The sequence below is a fragment of the Pristis pectinata genome, chromosome 11, assembly GCF_009764475.1.
Source record: "Pristis pectinata isolate sPriPec2 chromosome 11, sPriPec2.1.pri, whole genome shotgun sequence".
Taxonomy (NCBI): Eukaryota; Metazoa; Chordata; class Chondrichthyes; order Rhinopristiformes; family Pristidae; genus Pristis; species Pristis pectinata.
In genome coordinates, this window is record NC_067415.1 from 22,655,214 (window position 1) to 22,678,743 (window position 23,530).

The window sequence follows — 23,530 nt, forward strand, 5'->3', positions numbered from 1 at the left end:
TGCCATGACGTTAGATGAAGCTCTTCTTGAAACAGAAGGGAGTAAAATATCTTGGTTTGCTTACTATAGACAATAAATTGTGCAGAAGTCAGACTTTCAGATGTTACATTGTAAATTTAAAACAGAACTATAGTTTAATACAACATTATATGCAATGAGGGATTAATGTTAATCAGCCAGTTACGATATTACATTTTAGATGTTTCAGATGCTCATTTACTTTATTATGTGTTTTGTTAAGAGCCATAGAGCCATACAGCGCAGAGACCGGCTGTTCAGCCCACAATGTCCATGCTGACCAAGTAACCATCTATACTGATCCCATTTACCAGCACTAGGTGCATAGGCTTTTATGCCTTGGCAACTCAAGTGCGTGCCCAGATGCTTCTTAAATGTTTTATGAGTACTTGTCTCTACCTTCTCAGACACTGTGTTCCAGACTGCAATCACCCTCTCATCTCTTCTAACCTTCTCACTCCTCACCTTAAACCTATGTCCTCTGTTACCAAATGAATATCAAAACAGAATATCCTCTGTTATTCTGACTGTCAAATGGCAAAGAACAGTACAAAATGTCATAGAGATGTTCTGGATTAAAGCATCATTCTTCTCAGTTTTGTCTCAAAATCAGAAGATTGTGGTTTCAAATACACTACGGAGACTTGAACACATTTTTAGATTGACATTTCAGTGCAATACTGAGGAACAGATGCACCATAGGAGTGTTGGCCTTCCCCGGGATTATTACCAGGATGCCATCTGTCTTCCCAGATGGATATAAAAGATCTTATGGTACTATTGAAAGAAAAGCTTAGAAGATTACGCCGGCAAATACTTAACCCTAAAGCATCACTAAATTTATTCCCATTGTTGTTTGTCGTTTATCTCTGCAAGTGCACATGCCCCGAAAGACTTAATCGTCTGTACACCTTAGCATGGTAAAGTTGTTTTTATCAATGTATTTTTGAAATGTCTTTTGCTTTCATTATCAAGGGAGCTTCATTACCTTTAGTGAGTAAAGCCTATTAAGCTCCAGTAAAAATGCATCAAATGAATTCAATTTCGAAACCAAATATCGGAAAAAGACTGAAATGACCTATACTGGTTCACTTAAATCAGTACATAAGGATGATATATTTATCCAACTATCGATTTGTAGCTGAATTATTCTGGCCAAAGATCCCATACGTAAATACATGATTAGTGAGAAAATGTCGAAATTGTTTAAGCATTGTGGCTGTAAACGTTTCTTTTGATGCATTGACATCATTTTAAAGTCGAGTCTTCCATTCAAAGATTTGTAGGTTACATTTTCGTGTATACGACATCAAAATATTTATTTTCAAAGAATCGCGAATTTAAAATTGACTGTCTGCCTCTTCTGTTTGCAGTTAATTAATATTTCGTTCTATGTTGTTTATTGTGCGACCTGCAGTAACATCAAAGTAACGCTATTGTCAATATTATTGGATTCTACTACGATAATATGGATTGTTTTGCGTATTCCGAATCAAGTCATTCTAATTGTATTTTTCATATTTTTTCACAAAGCTCGTATCTGCTAAATTTTGCAAGTGCAAGATATTTCATTTGCATTGTTTATTATTTCTCTTTTTAAATTGCGTACAAATCAAAAATATGGGATCCACACCAGAGATATTAATGTGCAAGGTATCTTAAGACTACAGCATAATCACATGTTACTTTATCGGGCTGATGATTAGCTTTACTCTCAGACCCGAGCTCTATAATTAGTCACCAACTGATTGCGTTCTATTTCTAAGGACGCCGAGTATCTCAAGCTTTTCGGCTCAGCGTGGTGCAGTTACTATGGAGCCAGAACTTACACACTGCATTTTCCCCATTCCCTGTAGAATTACAGCAAGCCGAGCAGCAGCAGTCTCCTATTTCGACGTTGTAAGCCTAGCGACCTCAGAAATCGCATGCAAAACTCGATGTCATATTTCTATTCCTAACCTCTGAGGCATTTGAGAATTTATAATTAACTATAGCCTTGCCGTCTAGGGTGCTAATAAAATAATATAAACTGTCTTTTGATATAATTTACATTATAAATGAAACCTCTGCTGGTATTCTTATCTTCCAGACCAGTTATAATGTCCTCACTGCTGCTCTACTGAGATCAATCAATTCACCCATGCAATCTGAAAAGCTAAGATGAACATTAAGGAATATTTTTATACAATTGTTAGATGCAATAAATCAGGTCTGTGAGCTTTATTTTCATTCTTTTAAATGATACCTGCCTGCCCCAATCATGATTTCACATGTTACCTTTGTCTGTTCTCATTAAGATTGTTCCAAAGAGATGCTATTCAGCTTTAAACAACGTTCACATTTGGGCAATTCTCTGCCAAATTTTGATTTGGAAACCCAGCACTTCAGTGGATAATAGTAAATATTTCCAACCCTTTCTGGAGCCAAACCCACGCATGTACTGCCGTGAAAATGAATTTCTGAAATAAGTAGTATAAAAACAGTTAACAAAATAGTCAGGGATCAGCCATTACCAATGGATAAATGATCTCCCTGGATGCATTCAGGGTACTTGACTGATTCAGGTTCGTGTGTAATTATATGGGTTCCAAGTCCTATTGCACTCTTGGGTGTAAAAGAATCACTGGATCGGCTCCACATTTTATAAACCCATTTTTATTTGCATTTTTATTAATTGAAATGAAAAGCACACACTTTCTACATGAGGTGGCCAGTCTACAGCATCAGGTTGACAACTGGTGCCTTGTTAAAAATCTACATCACTCTCCTCTGCCATGCTCATGAACTGCTTGCCAGCCTAGGTAGAAAGTGTTCTCAGGCTATCTTATTATGTGGGTATTAGAGCATGGAAGGATTATTTCTTCATAATGCATTAGGAGTAACAACATTTTTATATGTTCACAGAATTATTATCCATTTCCTTTATTCCACTAGATATGTATAACACATTTTTCAGCAGTGGTCATTTGATAACAGTGAACAGGATTGCCTGCTGATCTTGTTCATGAGTTCAAGGATTGTGGAGACAACTGTAATACCTCAGCAACCACACTGGCTGAGATCAGCTAATTATCTTAGGAATAAACCTTATGTTCCATGTCATGAACCATCAGTGAAGATACTCCAGTGTATCCAATTCTGTGAATACACTGTATTCACGGAATACAATGTCAATGATAAATTGTAGCCAACACATTGAAAAGTATTTTCACTCTCAAATAGCGGAGCAGCAATATTAATAAGACATATGTTAGAAAGTATTTCTTTACCTTCAGGGTAATCAGCAGCTGGAAGTGGTTGTCAAAAAGAGAGGGTAATTTCAAGACACAGCAGTTTTTTTAATAACTAGATACTGAGCTAGTGTTCTACAAGAGTGGGACCAAATGGGTCATGGAGCCTTCTTCAGCTAAACTTCTTTTGTTGCACTAACTTTAATTTTTAATGCCATCAAAAGATTATGGGTTCAGGTCACACTCCAGAACTTCTGCACCAAACTTGAGTATATATTATGGGAGACACAAGAGACTGCAGATGCTGGAAATCTGGACCAACACACAAAAGAGCTGGAGGAACTCAACAGGTCAGGCAGCATCTATGGAGGGAAATGAACAGTCGACATTTCAGGTTGAGACCCTTTATCAACCCTTCATAATGGTCCTGATGAAGGGTCTTGACCCAAAACGTAGACTGAATTCTTCCATCTCCTTTGTGTATCGCTATATATTATGGGAGTTCTGCACTGCTGAAATTGCTGTCTTTCAGTTGAGATGTTAAACCAAAGCCCCATTGGTTCTCTCAGGTGGAAGCCTTTTTGCCAGATAAATACCAAATAGCCCATTGATTTTAAAGTATTCCACTGCACCAGGCAGAAAATCATTATGAAACCTATTGCCACACATCCATTAGTGACTCCTGTTTCATATTGGCCCGACCTTTCTAGTCAACATAATGGTGAAGCTTCTGGCACATTTGTATGTGGGTGGTGCAGCAAATTCTGGCAATTAAGCTTAATTATCCAAAAATTGCAGGCCAAGTTGTGCTGCACTGTCATTAACTTTGCAAAAATATCTTGCTTTCTGCTTCCCTTTTGTAAAGCATGAATGCCATAAAGCTTTCGTGCAGCAGGTACAAATTAAACCAACCAGTAAAGTTTTGTCTATTCCAGGCTAAGTACCTGCTTTCTACCTCATCCTTCTTGGGTGCACAGTAGGTTGCTTCATAGAAGCATCTTGTTCAATATGGAAATAGAACATAGAACAGTATAACACTGGACAGGCCACTCAGCCCACAATTTTGTGCCAAACATGATGCCAATTTATACTAAATGTCCTCCTCCTGTGTGTTATCCATATCCCTCCATTCCCTTCATATTCATGTGTCTATCAAAAAGTCTTAAACTCAACCAAACTGCCTGCTTCCACTACTACCCCTGGTAACCTATTTCAGGCACCTACCGCTCTCTGCGTAAAAAAACATTCCCCTCACATCACTTTTACATTTCCCCCCTCTAACCTTAAAAGCATGTCCTCTGGTGTTTGACATTTCTACCCTGTGGAAAAGGTTCTGACTGGCTACCCTATCTATTGTTCTCATAATTTTAAAAGCCTCTATCAGGTCTCCCCTCAGCCTCCGACATTCTAGGGAGAACACCCCAAGTTTGTTCAAACTTTCCTTATAGCTCATAACCTCTAATCAAGGCAATATCCTGGTAAACCTCTTCTGCACCCTTTCCACAATCTCCACAGTCCATTTTATAGTTTGTTTTCTCTATCGATGGATGAGAAATAATAACTGTGTTTGCCACTGAAATCCATGTATGGAAGTTGGAAGTAATCCGGTGGAGTTCACTTGAGTCTGTTGGACTATGTCCAAAAATTTAAAACTCGGTTGGAGAGAGTCTGCCAGCTAGCGAGAGAGAATTTGAAAACAAGCCAGATAAGAATGAAGACATATTTTGATAGACGTGCTCGGCCTAGGACATTCGCAGTGGGGCAAAAGTTGTTGGTATTTTTCCCTAGCCAAAATAATCCCTTGCAAGCTCGTTTTTCTGGACCCTATGTTATTGAATCTCGAGTGACTGATCTAACATATATAATCAAAACAACAGATGAGAGAATTAATTTTAAAATTTAAAAATCTGTTCCCAGATGTTCCAAACAGAACATCGATAATTACCCATGATGTTGATGTTGGGGATGCAAAACCAATCAAACAACACCCATATCGAATGAATGTGGAAAAAAGTAAACTTGTTGATCAGGAAATAAAATACATGTTGGAAAATGATATTATTAGACATTCTACTTCAAATTGGAGTTCGCCCTGTGTTATTGTACCTAAACCTGATGGAACTGTTAGATTTTGCACAGATTACAGGAAAGTGAATGCTGTAACAAAGTCAGATGCTTACCCTATTCCTAGGGTGGATGATTGCATAGACAGAGTGAGAAAGGCAAAATTTCTTACAAAGATTGACCTATTAAAAGGGTCAGTCCATTTTATAGTTTTTCAGCCTATGGGATCTTTTCTGTTTTCCCTAGCACCATGTATGCAGGATGTGTACAAATAAAAATCTGCAATATTGATCCTGAAATGTCACCACAATTATTCTTTTGAAACAGCTATTAGAAACAAATTACACCTGCAATGCTTTGCCTGCCAATTGTTTGTGGCTAGATATGGAATCCATTCTTCTATTCTATCCAGCAGGTATGATTATACTTGTCTTTTCATTCAAGGTTGCAGCAATAGAACAAAACTACATATTATTTGTGAATCTTCACAGTTCCCAAATAATGTTATTCAGATGATGAATATAAATATTAAATATTGTAACTGCAAATGCTGAGATTGTCAGCACTCATCTGTCAGTGCCAAGTATCATATTATATAGTACCATGGTATTCAAACTTTTGTGAATCCCTAAAAAATTTTGAATGGAGAAATGGTTCCTTCAGAAATCTATGGTTTGTACAGTTGTTATTATACTATTGTTGAAGTAAATATCATTTTTATATCCATTTGCCTATCTGAATGTCCAAGAGAATCTTTGAACAATAGTAGAAGACAGCTTATACCATAGACCATAAGGAGGAGCTGGAGTAGGTCAGTCATCTGTGTAAGAGAATCTGGGTAGATCAGAAAAGAGAAAGGGACAAAGGGGGAGCAGGTTACGTGACACTGGAGAATTCAATGTTCATGCTGGGTTGTAGACTACCCAGGCAGAATATGAGGTGCTGTTCCTCTGGTTTGCAGTGGTTGAATATTGAATTCTGATCTACCCAGGTCTTTTTACACACACCCAACTCCCCACCACCCTCCCTCCACCCTCAGCCTCATTTCACCCGGTTTCTTTCCCCTTTTCCACCTACTCTATGTGCCCATTGCCCACATACTCCTCCCACTGGGTCCCCTCTCCCTCACTGTTCTCATCTGCCCACCCCACCTCCCATATTTCGTTCCATGCTCCATCATCTGCAGCCCTTTGTTGCCTCCACCTATCGCCTCTCAGCCTCTGTCACTCTTTCCACCCTTCCCCCCCCCCCACCTGACTTCACCTGCCAAACACCCCTCCTCACCTGGATTTACCTATTGCTTGCCAGCACTTGCTCCACCTCTCCCCCTCAAATCTCTATACCGGCTTTCTCCTCTCTATTCCTTCAGTTCAGGTGAAGGGTCTTGACCCAAAACATTGACAGTCCATTTCCTTCCTCAGATGCTGTCTGACCCACTGAGTTCCTACAGCAGTAATTTTTTTGGTCCAAATTCCAGCATCTGCAGTCTCATGTGTCTCCGTATCCCTTACTTCAAACAAACAGGCAAGAATTCACCTCAATTGAAATTATACCTTCAGTAACAAATATAATTCAGTGAAAGAGGGAAAGCACCACTTCAATGGCTTTCAAGTACTGCTGTTCCACTGCTCTTAGCTGAGATTATGAGGGCAGTGTCAATGTCCACATTTAATGAAAGAAGATGCAATTCTCTCTGTGCCTCATGGTACCTAGATTTATGCCTTTCCACCTACTATGAGTTCTGAAGTTTCAGGGCTCAAATATTTATTGAAACCTGCAGCTGAGAATTTATTTTCTCCTCACACACCAGCCTGATTATAATTACTGCTGGCATTCAAAGAAAAGTGATCTGGAACAGGAACAATGGTTATAATAGAACACAACTTGTCTTCACCCCAGCCATTGTTCTTCTGAATGGCAGGGCCCGGTTTCACTATTCACACAATTGTTGAAACCGAACTGCCAAGTTCAGGGTCAGTTATGTGCTTGAAGATGACATTGGGATGGCTCCAAGCCAAATAAATAATTAAACTCTTTTAGAATGTAAGGCATTTATTTTCAGTTTTACCCCTGTCTTTTATCTTGATTCACAGTCCAATAATCACCTAGTCAGCCATCTCAAACCCTTTAGACATAGCCCATAGAGCAAATTGAAAACTGCGGCTATAGGATAAGTTCTCAATAGTAGGTCTCAGGAACAGAAGTTCATAATTTAAAAATAAAGGATGCAGGAAACTGTGATAGAAGTTGATAGGCCTGAGTTGTCAGAATCATAACTTAGACATAAGGGCACAGAAGTAGCTTAAATAATCTCCTGATTGCACATCCTGACTACATTGCCCTGACTACATTGGTGAATCACTTTTAGAATATTTTACCATCTGAGTATGTTGCCCTTCCTGAACTCAACCTGCACATGCAAATCGTGCAAGGCTGTTGGGCTTTCAAAAGAATATCCCATCCTCTGATGTTGCGCAAGAGCAGGAACTTGGAAGACAATGGATTGTTTTAATAATGAAGATTGAGCAAAATTAAATAAAAATAGAGGCTTTCGCAACCATGCAACAACTTAAATGTAGCAACGTAAATGAACCATCCCTATGAGTAACTAACTAAATCAGACCACTCCCACCCCACTCAGAAATGCTTATTTTCATAGTGTGAGTGGATCCTCTTCCAAGGCTGAGAAACGTTGCTTTGAATCTAATTTGAATACATTTTCTGGGTTAAATTAGATTTTTGCAATGTTACGTACCAGCAACAATAGAAACACAACGAGCCAGGTATAAGTGTTAGAAACTATTTTATTAATAACTACTTGTGATAATAAGAAAAGTAAAAACATTAGAAATCAAACATAATCCCCAAAATATTAAACTCAAAGTGTGTGTGTGGCAAATTCCCAAACTCCAAGTCTAGGAATAGTTCTCAAAGTTCAGTTCAGCAAGTCATAAGGTGAAACGTGAGCAAAGGCTTTTGCAAAACCACTGACTGAAGAGAAAGTGTAGAGAGAATGTAGAGAGAAATTACAAAATCCACATGTTCCACGATGGAACCCATTCGACACCTCAATCTCCGATGATCTCCACTGCTTTGTTCCGAAGTGTCTGCCACCCCGAAGGCATTCGATACGTGGCCGTCCACAGAAATACCTGTTTTCCAGTACAGGCTAACGGCAAAGTGGATTCCATTTGATTGCTCCAAAAATCCATTCATGGATTGTAGTGACAGACACAGCTATTGTTCTTCATCCATTGATACAGAGACCAGCAGTCAGTGTCTCTATCTCTTTCTCTGTCTCTCTCTCCGACTCTCTTCGATTCACTGAGCAAAACAGCCAGCACGTTGTTATAGTCTTGCTGTCTTGATAACACCACACACACACACACACACACACACACACACACACACACACACACACACACACACACACACACACACACACACACACACACACACACAAAACTACTACTCTACTGTCCAGGTGCCTTAAAGGGACATTTACCAAATAGCAACTTGGCTCATAACAGCAATGAAAAGTCCAGAGGTGGTGTTGGGGATGTGTTACTTTTGTCGGACATGGTGTTACTCTTGAGATCAGTGACCCACTCTATTTGCGAATGGTATACGATGAAGAGACAGCTAAAAAATAAAAGATAAATTTAAGATTATATTCCAGTTAGAGGATATACATCAAGTTTGGCAGTTTGCAGAAAATTATTTCAGTGCTATTAAGTACATTTCCAAAGAACTTCAGTGATTCTGTAAACACTATTACAATGCCAGTGACCCAGGTTCAATTCCTGCTGCTGTCTGTAAGGACTTTGTACGTTCTCCCCGTCTCTGCATGGATTTCCTCCGGGTGCTCATGTTTCCTCCCACATTCCAAAGATGTATGGGTTAGGAAGTTGTGGGCATGCTATGTTGGTGCCAGAAGCGTGGCAACGCTTGCGGGCTGCCCCTAGAACACTCTATGCAAAAGATATATTTCACTGTGTGTTTCAATGTGCATATGACTAATAAAGTTATCTTATAATTTAAAGAATTATTTCCTAACGTACTTTTTGAGAATACTGTGGTAAGAGGAGTATATCAGATTACTGTTGTAATTGTCCAAAATTTATCCACGCAAGGTTGATGTTGAAATTGGATTGGGGATTTAATTTAGTTGGTTATGGAAGTCATGTGCTACATGGTTACATTGAAATATATTTTTCATTCATGGCACCTGCAATACATTTGATGCTTGTGTTGTTAGTTCCTAATATATTTGTTTGCCTTGTACTTTATTGTGTCATACAGGTCAGAAAAACTGTTTAGTCGAATCTTGCATGAAGCATTAACCATTAGTCTAGAAGCTATTTGTATTGTACAAATATCTGTCAATCAGAATTATTGGCTAAAAAGATTGGTTGTTTGACCAGTGTTGGGTTAAGTAATACAACAGCTGTTTCTCAGCTGCCATTTATTTGCATGGCCTTTGTTTGCTACGCCTGCAGTAAAGAAAAGTTCTATTCAGTTTAACAGAAACTCGGTAGGGAACATGAGTTTGACCCAAGGGCATTTTGCTTGCCCATTTTCATTCAGACTGATGGATGAAAACATAACAGCAATAATTACAGTTTGCTAATTTTCTAAAGCTTAGCTTCAATTGCTTGTAAGTATGCTGTTAGGAGCCTTATTATTATTTAAGATTAATTCAATCATTACCCTGCCACATTGGTAATGTTACTGGTTGACCTTACAGTATACCAGTTGTGCTTCTTGATCTTTTTTTAAGTACCATTAAGAGAAGTACCATACAACACCAATTACTATAATGAGCTTTGTCAGTTCATAGCAAGCCAGTAAGTGCCACAGCACTTTGCAACTCCTGAATCCTTCTGTGTGTCTAACAAATAAGCCTTTGGTTTATTGGCAGCATTCCTGTGTTTTAACCCAGTTTTAGATAATCTGGGCGAGTAGAGGCCAGAGCTTCTATCTAAATTCTAGTGGGATTCTTAGATCTGGTGGATATGGGTGCCTGGCCCCAACCATAAAGAATAATTTTACTAATGATCAACAGTATGGGTGGCATGGTAGTGTAGAGGTTAGCATTATGCTATTACAGCGCCAGTGACCCAGGTTCAATTCCACTGCTGTCTGTAAGGAGTTTGTACGTTCTCCCTGTGTCTGCATGGGTTTCCTGCCACATTTCAAAGACATACAGGTAGGGAGCTGTGGGCATGCCATGTTGGCACCGGAGGAGTGGTGACACTTGCGGGCTGCCCCCAGCACATTCTCAGTAATGCAGAAAAACACATTTCACTGTGTGTTTAGATGTACATGTGACTAATAAATTAATACCTTATCTTACCTTCCCCCCCCCCATTCCCCCCCTCTCCATTGGTCAAAAGATACAAAAGCTTGAGAACATGTACCACCACGCTCAAGGGACAGCTTCTATCCTGCTGTTATATGACTCTTGAACAGACTCCTTATACGATAAACATGAACTCTTGATCTCTCAACCTACCTTGTTATGGCCCTTGCACTTTATTTGTCTACCTGCACTGCACTTTCTTGGTAATTGTAACACTATATTCTGCATTCTGTGTTTTTTTTCCTTTTGCATTACCTCAATGTACTTATGTATGGAATGATCTGTCCTGATGACATGGAAACAAAAGCTTTTCACGATATCTCGGTACATGTGACAGTAATAAACCAATTACCAATTACCAGTTCTTTCTATACCGCAGTATCATTAAGATTATTGAGACATTGAGGTTAAGCTTTCATGGATTCATTGTATCTGGATCACTGTTTTCAAACCCATCATAATTTTAACCTTAGACATTGGTCAAATCCTTATGAATCTTAATATTATCTAAATATTATCTGGAAAGTGTCACAGATTTGAGCTTTTTGAAGTGGTAACCAATTGACAAGGGCAGGGTGGAGGAATTGTCTACATGGACTCTAGCAAAGCCTTACACAAGGTTCCACATGGTAGACTGGTCTGGGAGATTAGATCACATGAGATCCAGGGTGAGCTAGCCAATTGGATACAAAATTGGCTTGGTGGAAGGTGTCAGGGGATAGTTGTTTCTCAGATTGGAGGCCTGTGACCAGTGGTGTGTCGCAGGGATCAGTGCTGGGTCCTCTGTTGTTTGTCACATATGTTATTGATTTGGATGAAAATGCAGGTGGCATGATTAGTAAGTTTGTGGATGTCCCAAAATTGGTAGTGTGGTAGACTGTGAAGAAGGTTGTTTCTGGTTATGACAGGATCTAGATCATCTGTGAAAGTAGACAAAGGAATGGCAGATAGAGTTTAACTCAGACAAGTGTGAAGTGATACATTGTAGGAACTTAAACTAGGGCAGGACATGTATGGTGAATGGTAGGGCCATGGAGAGTGTTGCAGAATAGAAAGACTGAGGGGTATAAGTACACAGTTCCCTGAAGGTGGCGAGATAGTTAGGGTGGTGAAGAAGGTGTATGGAGGGCGCAGAAAAGGTTGTTGCCAGAAAAGGTTGTAGCAGAAAAGGATGTTGCCAAGACTGGAGGGCTTGAGTTATAAGGAGAGACTTGATAGACTGTGACTGTTTTCCCTGGAGCAAAGGAAGCTGAGAGGTGGCCTTATAGAGGTTTATAAAATCATAAGAGGCATTGATAAGGTGGATGGTCACGGTCTTTTTACTAGAGTAGGGGAGTCTAAAATTAGAGGGCATAGGTTTAAGGTGAGAGGGGAAGGATTTAATGAGGACCTGAGAGGCAAGTTTTTCACACAGAAGCTGGTGGATATATGGAATGAGCTGCTAGAGGAAGTGGTGGAGGTGGGAACAATTACAATGTTTAAAACACATTTAGACAGGTACATGGAAGGGAAAGGTTTAGAGGGATATGGACCAAACGCAGCCAAATTGAGACAGACATCTTGGTCGGCATGGAGAAGTTGGGCCAAAGGGCCTTTTCTGTGCTGTGTAACTCTATGACCATTTGTCTTTCTAATGCTCGCTGTTTTTACTCATTAACTTTAAGTAATTTGTGTACAAGGACACCCAGATCCCTATGAACACTGATACCTTTCAACCTCTCAGAAGTTAAGAAGTACTTCAACTTTGTATTTTTTCTATAAAGTGGATGACCTCACATATTTCTGCATTACGTTACATATACTTGCCCATCCACCTGTCAAAAATCCTCGAGTGTCTCCCTTCATCCTCCTCATAATCTCACTGCTACCTATCTTTTCTTCATCAGCAAATTTCAATATACTACATTTGATCCCCTCAACCAAATCATTAGCACATTGTGAGTATCTGAGGCACCAGCACTGATGTCTGGTGCACTCCAGTAATCAGTCTGCCAAACCAAAAATGCCTCTAGATTTTCCATCCAGGGGAAGCATCCTCCCTGCATCTAGCTTGTCAAGCCCTTTAAAGAATTTTGTATGTTTCATTGAGATGCCCTCTCATACTTCTGTACTCCAGGGAATATAGTCTGTGTCTGGATTATCACTCCTCATACAGTAAACCCACTTTCCCTGGTGCACCAAGGCCCTATACAATTACAATAAGACTTCCTTACTCCAATCTAAATCCTCTCACAATAATCAGTGACTTGTGTACAAGCATACCAAGGTCCCTTTGAATATCAATTTTGTCCGCTCTCTCACCATTTTACAAATACTCTGCTTTTCTGTTATATGCACCTAAATGGAAGTGGATAATCTCACATTTTTTCCATATTATGTTCCATCTGCCACATTATCACTCATTTACTCAGCTTGTCCATGTCCTCTTGAAGTTTCTTTACATCCTCCTCCAAGCTCATAATCCCACTTGGTTATCATCTGAAAACTTGGAACACTTTAGCAACACTATGACCACTTTGATCACTTTGCACTAAAGTGGATTTTGCTTTTTTTTGTTCTAATTGTGTTCCTTCTTGTAAAAATTTTATATAATTTATATTTAATTTATGTTTTTCTCGTGAACGCTGCTTATATGATGCTATGTGCCTCTGATGCTGCTGCAAGTTTTTCATTGCACCTTGTGCATGTGACAATAAACTCAACTTTGACTTCTTGACTTTGAAATATGACATTTGATATCCTCAGCCAAAGTCACTGTTTGTTTTTGTGAAAAGCCAGGAGTCCAAGCTCTGACCACTGTATATCCAGTCCATGTGGGTATATTACCCCTAGTTCCATGTGTTTTAACCTTGTTGGTCACAACCTTATTGACTGCTTTCTGAAAATCCAAATCTACCAAATCCACTGATTCAACCTGATCTATTCTACTCATCAACTCCTTAAAAGAACTTCAGCAGATTAGTAAAACACAGATTTCCTATCATAAGTCCATGTTGGCTCTTATTCTTATTATTCTTTTCAAGGTGTTACATTATTACATCCTTTGTTATAGATTGCAGCGTTTTCCCTGCCACTGCTGTTATGCCTAACAGGTTGGTAGTTCTCTGTTTCCTCTCACCCTTTTTTCATAAATAATAGGATTACATTTGTTACCCTCCAATTAACAGGAACAATTCCAAAATCTGTAGACCTTTGGAAGATGTTAACCCAAACATCCACTATCTGTAAAGGCTCCTTTTTCAAAACTCGGAGATGTAAGTTATTGGGTCCCTGGAATTTTTCAACTTCTGTGCTCACCAACTTCTCCGGCACTATTTTTGAATAATACTCAGTTCTTGCTCATTCTCTTGTCTAGTGGCAGTTTTTGTATGGTCTTTTGTAAAGAGTGTATATTGATAAATAATGCTCATGCATTATGGTTTGTGAGGCACTTGCAATTTTTATTCCTTTCACTGAAAGTGAGCAAGGCCAACGTTTAATGCCTGTCATGAATTTGTCTTTGACACGTTTAAATATACCAAAATGATTAAAGTAATTATTGCACAGGAAGCAGTTTTTGAGCTACATATCTTTTTAACAAAGTGGAGCAGTAAACAAACAATTGTGCATTTATTGGTGTTAGTTGTCAGTTGCTAGTAGCACAAAGCTGGAATATGCTGTGGCATGTTTGTTCAATACTATGACATATCACAACAATGCCTCATTTAAAGTTAGAGACAATCTCCGATATACATTCAACATAGTCATAAGCTACTGAGGGCTTGTTACGCATGGCAACAAGAAGCCAGTTTTATAAGCATGTGCTTTCTTCCTGCTGTAATGAAGGCTACAACAATAATCTTGACATATTGCAGGATTTCTTTTCACCAGCTTCACATAAAAGATTGGAGATTTTTAACAAAACCATGTTTTAAATTTATACGAATTTACTAAAACAGGATCCTGAGAGAAGTTGAAGCTGTTAATGGCAATGGATTAAATTTTTATATTGTTTCCCTGCTGACTATGAAGAATGTTCAATTAACAGGAAAAGTAACTTTAATAGTCAAGTAGTCCAGAGGCCTAGACAAATGATCCAGAGACACTAATGGCAGCTGGAATATTTAAATTTAATTATTTAATCGATCAGGAATAAAAATATAGCATCCATAAAGGTAACAATGAAGCTACCAGATCATCATAAAAATCAATTTGTTTCATATATTAATAAAAAGGGAATAAGTACAGATGCTGGAAATCTGAAATGAAAATAGAATATACTGGAAATACTGAGAAAGTCAAGCAGCATTTATGGGGAGAGAAGCAGTTAACATCTCAGGTGGATGACCTTCAGAGATCAAGCATGTTTTAAGAGCGTAGAGAAAGAGTGCAGGAGGAGGACTGGAGAAATGGGGATATAAGAGAGATCTTTGTTAGGCTGAAAGACCGTAGAAACTAATTTATAAAAAGATGGAAGTGCAAAGTAGTAAGTCTGTGAGAATATATGCAAAACAATTATCTGAAATTACTAAAGAAAAGTGAAAGGAGTGCTGGAAATGCTGATTATTTGTTGAACACAGTATTAAGTCTTGAAGGCTAGCTGGGCCTAACTGGAAGATTAGCTGCTGTTCCTCAGTCTTATATTGAGCTTCTTTGGACTGGCATAGGAGACTGAGGTCAGTGGCAATGAAATCGAGAGTTAAAGTGACAGGTGACAAGAAGGTTGAGGTCAAGCTTGTAGATTGCACAGAGGTATTTGGCAAATCAAATACAGTTTACTAAACTGAAAGAAGCACAAATAAAATGCTGATTCAAGTAAAAATAATGTTGGTCTCCTGGATGGTGGGAAGGTGGGATGTTAAAGGACTGCATCTCCTGTGGTTGCATAAGAATGTGCTATGGAAGTGAAGTGGGTATTAATGAAGAATGAAGTGAACTAGAGGGTTGTGAAGGCAACGGTCCCTTCCCTTCCAAATGCTGAAAGGGAAGGGGAGGGAAAGATAGTGGCATCACATTGGAGGTGTTAGAAATTGTGGAGGATAACCTGTTGAAGATATTTAAGAGAAGACAAAAGAGAATCATATCATGGTTCAAGGAGGAGAGAGAAGGAATTGCGGTAGAAGTGAGGAAAATGGAACACTTCTTGTCAAGAGCCTCATCAACTATGATGGTGGAGCAGAATCCATGAACGAGGAAAAGAGGAGGCATATTAGACATATTGATATGAAAGGTGGCATTGTGATAAAAGATGTGAAGCAAACAAACACTAGGATGCTAACAAAAAGTAATGTAGAAGGATGTGTAGCCAAGATAATTATGCGAGTTGGTGGTTCATTAATGATCTTTGTTGAAGGAAGGCTTTAGTTAGGTTGGCCTATCTGACTCCAGACCCATGGCAATGATTGACCTTAAACTGATTCTGCAATGTTTCCTAGCAAAACACATTGGCTGGAATTTTGTAGTCAGCAGTAAGCAATGGTGCTTGGTGGTAGCCTCAAAGAAGAAAACTTCTTCATCTTTTCTGACACCTGTTGAAGTCAAGTTCAGTTCAAAAGGATCCCTGCCCTCACACTTGGTGTTTGACTGCACAGCTATCCCCAGCCCAGGGATTTCTCTGTGGTGACAAGCTTAATGATGGGTACTGGCCTTTCAGCTTGTGCATCCAAACAAGGAGAGAGGGAGACAGCAGTTTCCATAATCAAATCCAATAGGTGGTGATGAGAAAAACCATAGGATCTAATCAGTCTGTCAACACATGGAGCAGGTGCTGCCAATTACACCATCATGCTAGCCAGAGTGCCCAACCAACCTGCCCAACACCAGTGCTCACAGGCAGCATCTCCACACTGAGCCATGGATTATTCATGGCTAGATTCTCACTAGGTCCTTAGCACATTAACAAGAAACAGAGTGGAGAGCAGGGATTCACACAAGGTTTCCAGCACAGTTGTGCTGCCAGTAACACGCCTCTCTATATATGCTATCACTGACTCCATTAGTGCTCTCATTCCTAGGAACACATTTTGAGTTCTAAGCAAAATATCAGTCTGTGCAGTTAAATTGTTGCTGAACTGTGCCAGTGGAACTGTTGCATTTTGGTGTGTGTACTGATTCTGCCTTATTCCAAACACTTCTTTGAGTATTTCCCACTATATATATCAACACTACCAACAGTAGTGTGTGTGTGTATATATATATCCAGAAATTTCTGGAACAGAAGCAGCATTTTTGGCCCATTGGTCTAGCTTGTGTCTTTTATCCATTGATAAAAGACTCAATTACAGCCATGGGAAAAAAGGATTTCAGTAATGGATATCAGACAGAAAAATCACTAATTTTATTGTGGACAATTTTTGTTATTTCTCAAAGTTTATTGCATATAAACTTAAAACCATATTTCATAACTCTAAATCTCGTACAGTATAACCTGTTCCGTAAAACTGTCCTGAATAGATTTAGACATCTGCTGCATTTACTACATAAGCTGTTGTGTTTCTTCTGTATATTTTAAGAATCAGAATCAGATTAATTATCACTGACATATGATGTGAAATTTGTTGTTTTGCGGCAGCAGTACAGTGCAAGACATAAAAATCTATGAATTACAAAAATAAATAATAATGAGGTGGTGTTCATGGGTTCATGCACCATTCAGAAATCTGATGGCAGAGGGGAAGAAGCTATTCCTAAATCGCTGGGTGTGGGTCTTCAGGCTCCTGTCCAGAAGAAGGGTCCTGACCTGAGACGTTGACCGCCTGCATTTCTCCACGGATGCTGCCTGGCCTGCGGAGTTCCTCCAGCATCATCGTGTTTTTCATCTAGATTCCAGCATCTGCAGTCCTTTGTTTCTCCTGTACCTTCTCCTTGATGGTAGTAATGAGAAGTGGGCATGTCCCAGTCCTTAGTACTGGATGCTGCCCTCTTGAGGCACCATCCCTTGACGATATCCTCGATGATGGAGAGGTTTGTGCCCACGATGGAGCTGGCTGAGTCTATAACACCCTGCAGCCTCTTGCGATCCGGTGCATTTAAGCCTCCATACCAGGCTGTAATGCAACCAGTCAAAATGTTCTTCATCGTACATCTATAGAAATTTGTAAGAGTCTTCGGTGACATACCAAATCTCCTCAAACTCCTAACGAAGTAGAGCTGCTGGCATGCCTTCTTCGTGATTGCATCAATGTGTTCAGCCCAGGATAGAACCCCTGAGATGTTGACGCCCAGGGACTTGAAGCTGCTCACATTTTCCACCGCTAAGCCCTCAATGAGGACTGGTGTGTGTCCTCCTGACTTCCCCTTCCTGAAGTCTACAGTCAGTTCCTTGGTCTTGCTGATGTTGAGTGCGAGGTTATTTTTGCGACACCACTCAACCAGCCGATTTATCTCACTCCTGTAAGCCTCCTCATTGCTACCTGAGATTCTACCAACAACAGTGTGTTATCAGCGAATTTATAGATGGTGTTTGAGCTGTGCTTAGCCACACAGTCATGAGTGTAGAGAAAGTAGAGCAGTGCGCTAAGCACTCATCCTTGTACCTAGGCACCTGTATCCCTGATTTCTGTGTTACCAACTGCATCAGAAATCAGAGGATCTATAGATAGTTATCCCCAGTCTTGCTTGCTTTGGTGTTCCTTATTGCAATTAATAATACCTCCACTAGTGTAACAAAAATATTTAAAAATTCGTTCCTTGTTCTTTCCTGACTCAGCAGCAAGAGGTATCCGCAAACAAAGAAGGCACTGTACACGTGTTAAAGGTTATAGAAACTACTTTATTAGAGTTATACAACGAATAAAATACAGAAAGAAAGAAGAATACTTAAAATACAGAAGGAAGCAAAATAATACTTATCAACCAATCAATGAATTGATCTATGTAATGCCGGAGGGAACCTCAGGTGTCAGACAGCCTTTCACACAGCCTTCTGTCTGTGTCTCAGCACCGGTCACGACCCAGCCTAAGGGAAGGTCCCAGTTTGCACAAAGAAAGTGCCCCCTTTTATACCCCTTAAAAACTTAACATAAATTTTACCCCAGTACTTTTCCATTTCTTAGTGGTACCATCCTATACCTTCTTATCGCTCACGACCATTGGCCTAAACACCTAACTGAGAAACAGAGACAACAGGTCTGTATAGGAGAAAACATTCTTCACCTGAATCTAATCTCAAGGATGTGCATCTGTACTCCAAGTTCTCAAAACATTCCCACATTCCGAGCTGACACCATTTTGTGTTACACACTACTGCACATACTAAGGAGGAATCAGAAATGACTTCTGACTAATTTAACTCTTTCCTTACAACTACCTGATTTTCCTTATTAAATCCTATCATTCTATTATAGGAATTGGGTCTCTTTATATGGCTGCTTCCTCCTCTTTTTCCAATGCTTTCCCTATACACTTAACTCTTTCACAGAATTTCCCAAAATGCAGAGTACTACTGAGGATAGTCACATAGCATTTGGTGTTGTGGCTAAGATGACTATTTGTTAAATGCAAAAGTTGTTTCCAATCATCAAATGTACTACTAATGATGTTTATGTAATGTCGCTAACGTACCAAAATGTTCCATGGGGTTACTCAGGAATGTTATCAAACAAAATTTGACACTGAACCATATAAGAAGACATCATGACAAGTGACCAAGCCACATAAGAAGATATTAAGGCAGATGACGAAAAGCTTGTCCAAGCTGTAGGTTTTAAGGAGCACCTTAAAGGGAAAGAGAGAAGGGGAAGTTTAGGAATGTAATTCCAGAGCTAGGTGAATGGTGACAACCCTAATTGGTGGAAAGGGGATGCTAAAAAGGCCAGAGAAGTGAAGTTATGAGGGTTGTAGGGCTAGAAGAGATTACAGAGGTAGGGAGGGCTGAGTCCATGGATGAATTTGAAACTGATGATGAAAATTTTAAAATTAAGCTATTGCCAAACTAAGATCCAGACAGATCACTGACTACAGGGATAGAAGTGAATTAAACTTGTCTTGAACCTTGATAACTGTCATGATTCAGTCATTCAAGAGCAATCCACAAAATACATTAACTACCATTGGACCTCCATTCTTGAAGCAAGTAATTTTGGAATATTGTTCATCCAGTTTATACAAATTATCACTGTATGTGCCACCAGTGGCTTCTTTTCTTGATGCTGCTGCAAGTAAGTTTTTCATTGCACCTGTGCATACATGTACTTCTGCATATGACAAGAAATTCGACTTTGACTTTTGATGCACAGATTTTCCAGAATTTAGACTGGTGTTATATGCCTCTCACATGGGAGTAATAGATTTGATGGCTGGCTGTTATTGTTATTTTCTATCATTCTTGATTATTATCCACACTGGTGCCCCACAAGGCTGCGTTGTCAGCCCCCTACTCCCTATACACTCATGACTGCGTGGCCAGATTCTGCTCTAACTTCAAGTTTGCAGATGATACCACTGTAGTAGGCCGTATCTCAAATAACGATGAGTCGGAGTACAGGAAGGAGATCGAGAGCTTAGTAACATGGTGTCATGACAACAACCTTTTTCTCAATGTCAGCAAAACAAAAGAGCTGGTCATTGACTTCAGGAAGGGGCGTGGTGCCCATGCTCCTGTTTACATCAATGGTGCTGAAGTCGAGTGGGTTGAGAGCTTCAAGTTCCCTGGAGTGAACCTCACCAATAGCCTGTCCTGGTCCAACCACATAGACACCATGGGCAAGAAAGCTCACCAGCATCTCTACTTCCTCAGGAGGCTAAAGAAATTTGGCATGTCCCCTTTGACACTCACCAACTTTTATCAATGCACCATAAGGATGCATCACAGCTTGGTGTGGCAACTGCTCTGCCCATGACCGCAAGAAACTGCAGATAGTTGTGGACACAGCTCGGCACATCACGGAAACCAGCCTCCCCTCCATGGACTTTGTCTACACTTCTCGCTGCCTCAGTAAAAGCAGCCAGCATAGTCAAAGACCCCACCCATCCAAGACATTCTCTCTTCTCCCCTGTCCCATCGGGCAGAAGATACATAAGCCTGAGAGCATGTACCACCAGGTTCAAGGATAACTTCTATCCCACTGTTATAAGACAACTGAATGGTTCCCTAGTATGATGAGATGGACTCTTGACCTCACAATCTACTTCGTTATGACCTTGCACCTTATTATCTTCCTGCACTGCACTTTCTCTGTAACTGTAACACCTTATTCTGTTATTGTTTTACCTTGTACTACCTCAATGCACTGTGTAATGAATTGAGCTGTATGAATGGTATGCAAGACATGTTTTTCACTGTACCTCAGTACACATGACAATAATAAACCAATTCCTAATTCCTATTTTGTTATTCTCCAGATTGATCTTAAGAACAAGAGCAGGAAAGATGGTGTTAAAGAAACAATTTGCAATAATGCTACAGCATTTTGGAACATGTCCAAAATATGTTAGGGAAGTACCTTGTGTGACAAGAACAATTAGAATCATAAAGTTTGTTCCTTATGTAGTTTCAACCTCCATGTAAATGTCTTGTCACTATGTATATAGATGAATGGAAACCTTGAAACTTGCACTCATTGATACCATCAAAATAAGTGAATGGAATACTGAGATGATATAATAGTATAATCTGAGTAAAGATCATAGAAATATTGATAAATTAAATGCCAGTAGGAGATTAAAGCAAGATACTATGACATGATATTGCCAAAATCAGGGCTGATAATCTTGCTATTCAGAGCTGTGGTCTTCTGGACTCTGCATTAGTCAAATGCTGAGCATCATTTCCTCAAATAATTTTTCGTGTGAGATTTTGCATGTAGAGCTTTAATTTCTGGCACAGCAAAAGCAGGTCTAAGCTAGCACAGTATTGGTATTGGTATTGGTTTATTATTGTCACTTGTACCGAGGTACAGTGAAAAGCTTGTCTTACAAACCGATCGTACAGGTCAATTCATTACACAGTGCAGTTACATTGAGTTAGTACAAAGTGCATTGATGTAGTACAGGTAAGAACAGTAACAGTACAAAGTAAAGTGTCACAGCTACAGAGAAAGTGCAGTGCAATAAGGTGCAAGGTCACAACAAGGTAGATCATGAGGTCATGGTCCATCTCATTGTATAATAGTTCAATAGTCTTATCACAGGGGGGTAGAAGCTGTCGTTAAGTCTGGTGGTACGTGCCCTCAGGCTCCTGTATCTTCTACCCAATGGAAGAGGAGAGAAGAGAGAATGTCGCGGGTGGGTGGGGTCTTTGATTATGCTGGCTGCTACACCAAGACAATGAAAGATAAAGACAGAGTCCAAGGAGGGGAGGCTGGTGTCTATGATGCATTGGGCTGTGTCCACAACTCTCTGCAGCTTCTTGCGGTCCTGGGCAAAGCAGTTGCCATACCAAGCCGTGATACATCCAGATAGGATGCTTTCTATGGTGCATCGGTAAAAGTTGGTGAGAGGCAAAGGGGACAAACCAAATTTCTTTAGCCTCCTGAGGAAGTAGAGGCGCTGGTGAGCTTTCTTAGCCATGGCATCTACATGATTTGATCAGGACAGACTGTTGGTGATGTTCACACCCAGGAACTTGAAGCTCTCAACCCTCTCGACCTCAGCACCATTGACGTAGACAGATGCATGTACACCGCCCCCTTTCCTGAAGTCAATGACCGGCTCTTTTATTTTGCTGACATTGAGGGACAGGTTGTTGTCATGACACCATGTCACTAAGCTCTCTATCGCCTTCCTCTATTCCGACTCATTGTTATTTGAGATACGGCCTACTATGGTGGTATCATCTGCAAACTTGTAGATGGAGTTAGAGCAGAATCTGGTGATTTTGTTCCTCCTTATGCAGTTACCAAATAGTTCTGAAACTGAACTGTGCCAAATGCGGTAACAGCAACTTACTTCCTGGCAGAGGTCCAATTGGGCATAAAATTAAAACATAATCCAAGCGCAACCTGACCATCCAATCGGAACACAACACAAGCTCAAAGATATTCATTTTTTGATACCCTATCTGAAGGTCACACACAAAGTCAGACTCTGTTGGTCTCAGATTGGGTAGTCAGGCATATCTATAACTTTTGAGGTCTGGGAGAGACAAAAGTGACATCTCCATAAAAAGCAGTTTCCCTTGCGCATCTACTCCCCTGCCGTTCAACAATCCCTGGCCTGTCTGGTAACCAATGCATCAGGGCAGTTTTAGTCCTGTACAACTGCTCTTTAAATTCAATCCAAAGCATTTTAATCCCTGAAGAAAATTCATCATCCCAAACAATCTAGGAAAATACCTGACAAAAATCGGGAAGTGATTTTAACATTCAAAAGTTTAATCAAAGCCAGTAATTGCACACATTCCCATTTTTAATCCATTAACTGCTTCCCAACAATATTACCACTGCTTTTATGAATTTACTGACTGGGTAACTAGGAACAATTGAAAAGTAGAGCTTTGAGAAGATAATACATGCACACTTACATTGTTGAGGTTATGTTTGTTTTTGTACTAAATGCACTACTATACATAAATCAAGCAGACAGTGGGAGGCTACAGTGATACTTGCTACCTTTCAAATGATATTAAATGTTGTCTGCCTTGCTCATCTGGCAGACATAAAAGATCCAAAGCACTATTTGAAGAGCAGGATATTTATCCTGCATCCATCATTATTAAATCTGATAACCTGGTCATTTCCCTGTTTGTGGAACATTATCGCATTTGCAATGTTACAACAGTGATTGACTTTGCTTGAAAAATATCCAGTTGGCTGTAAAGCACTTTGGGTGCCATTTTCTTTCAAAATCATTACAGAGATACAAAATTGTGAGATCAAATGCAAATACAAAAATAAAAAGAAATTTGAAGTACAATAAAATCAAAAGTGTGCAAACCTTT

At 39.7% G+C, this 23,530-nt stretch overlaps 1 protein-coding gene across 1 annotated transcript in view; it reads left to right on the forward strand.

Annotated features, from left to right (window-relative positions):
• The first annotated feature begins 808 nt into the window (after positions 1-808).
• Positions 809-23,530, forward strand: part of sparta (spartin a) — a 66,289-nt gene continuing 43,567 nt past the window's right edge. Inside the window, exon 1 of the mRNA XM_052025760.1 lies at positions 809-938. The gene's annotated coding sequence lies outside the window, so the exon portion shown is untranslated. The remainder of the gene's footprint in view (positions 939-23,530) is intronic.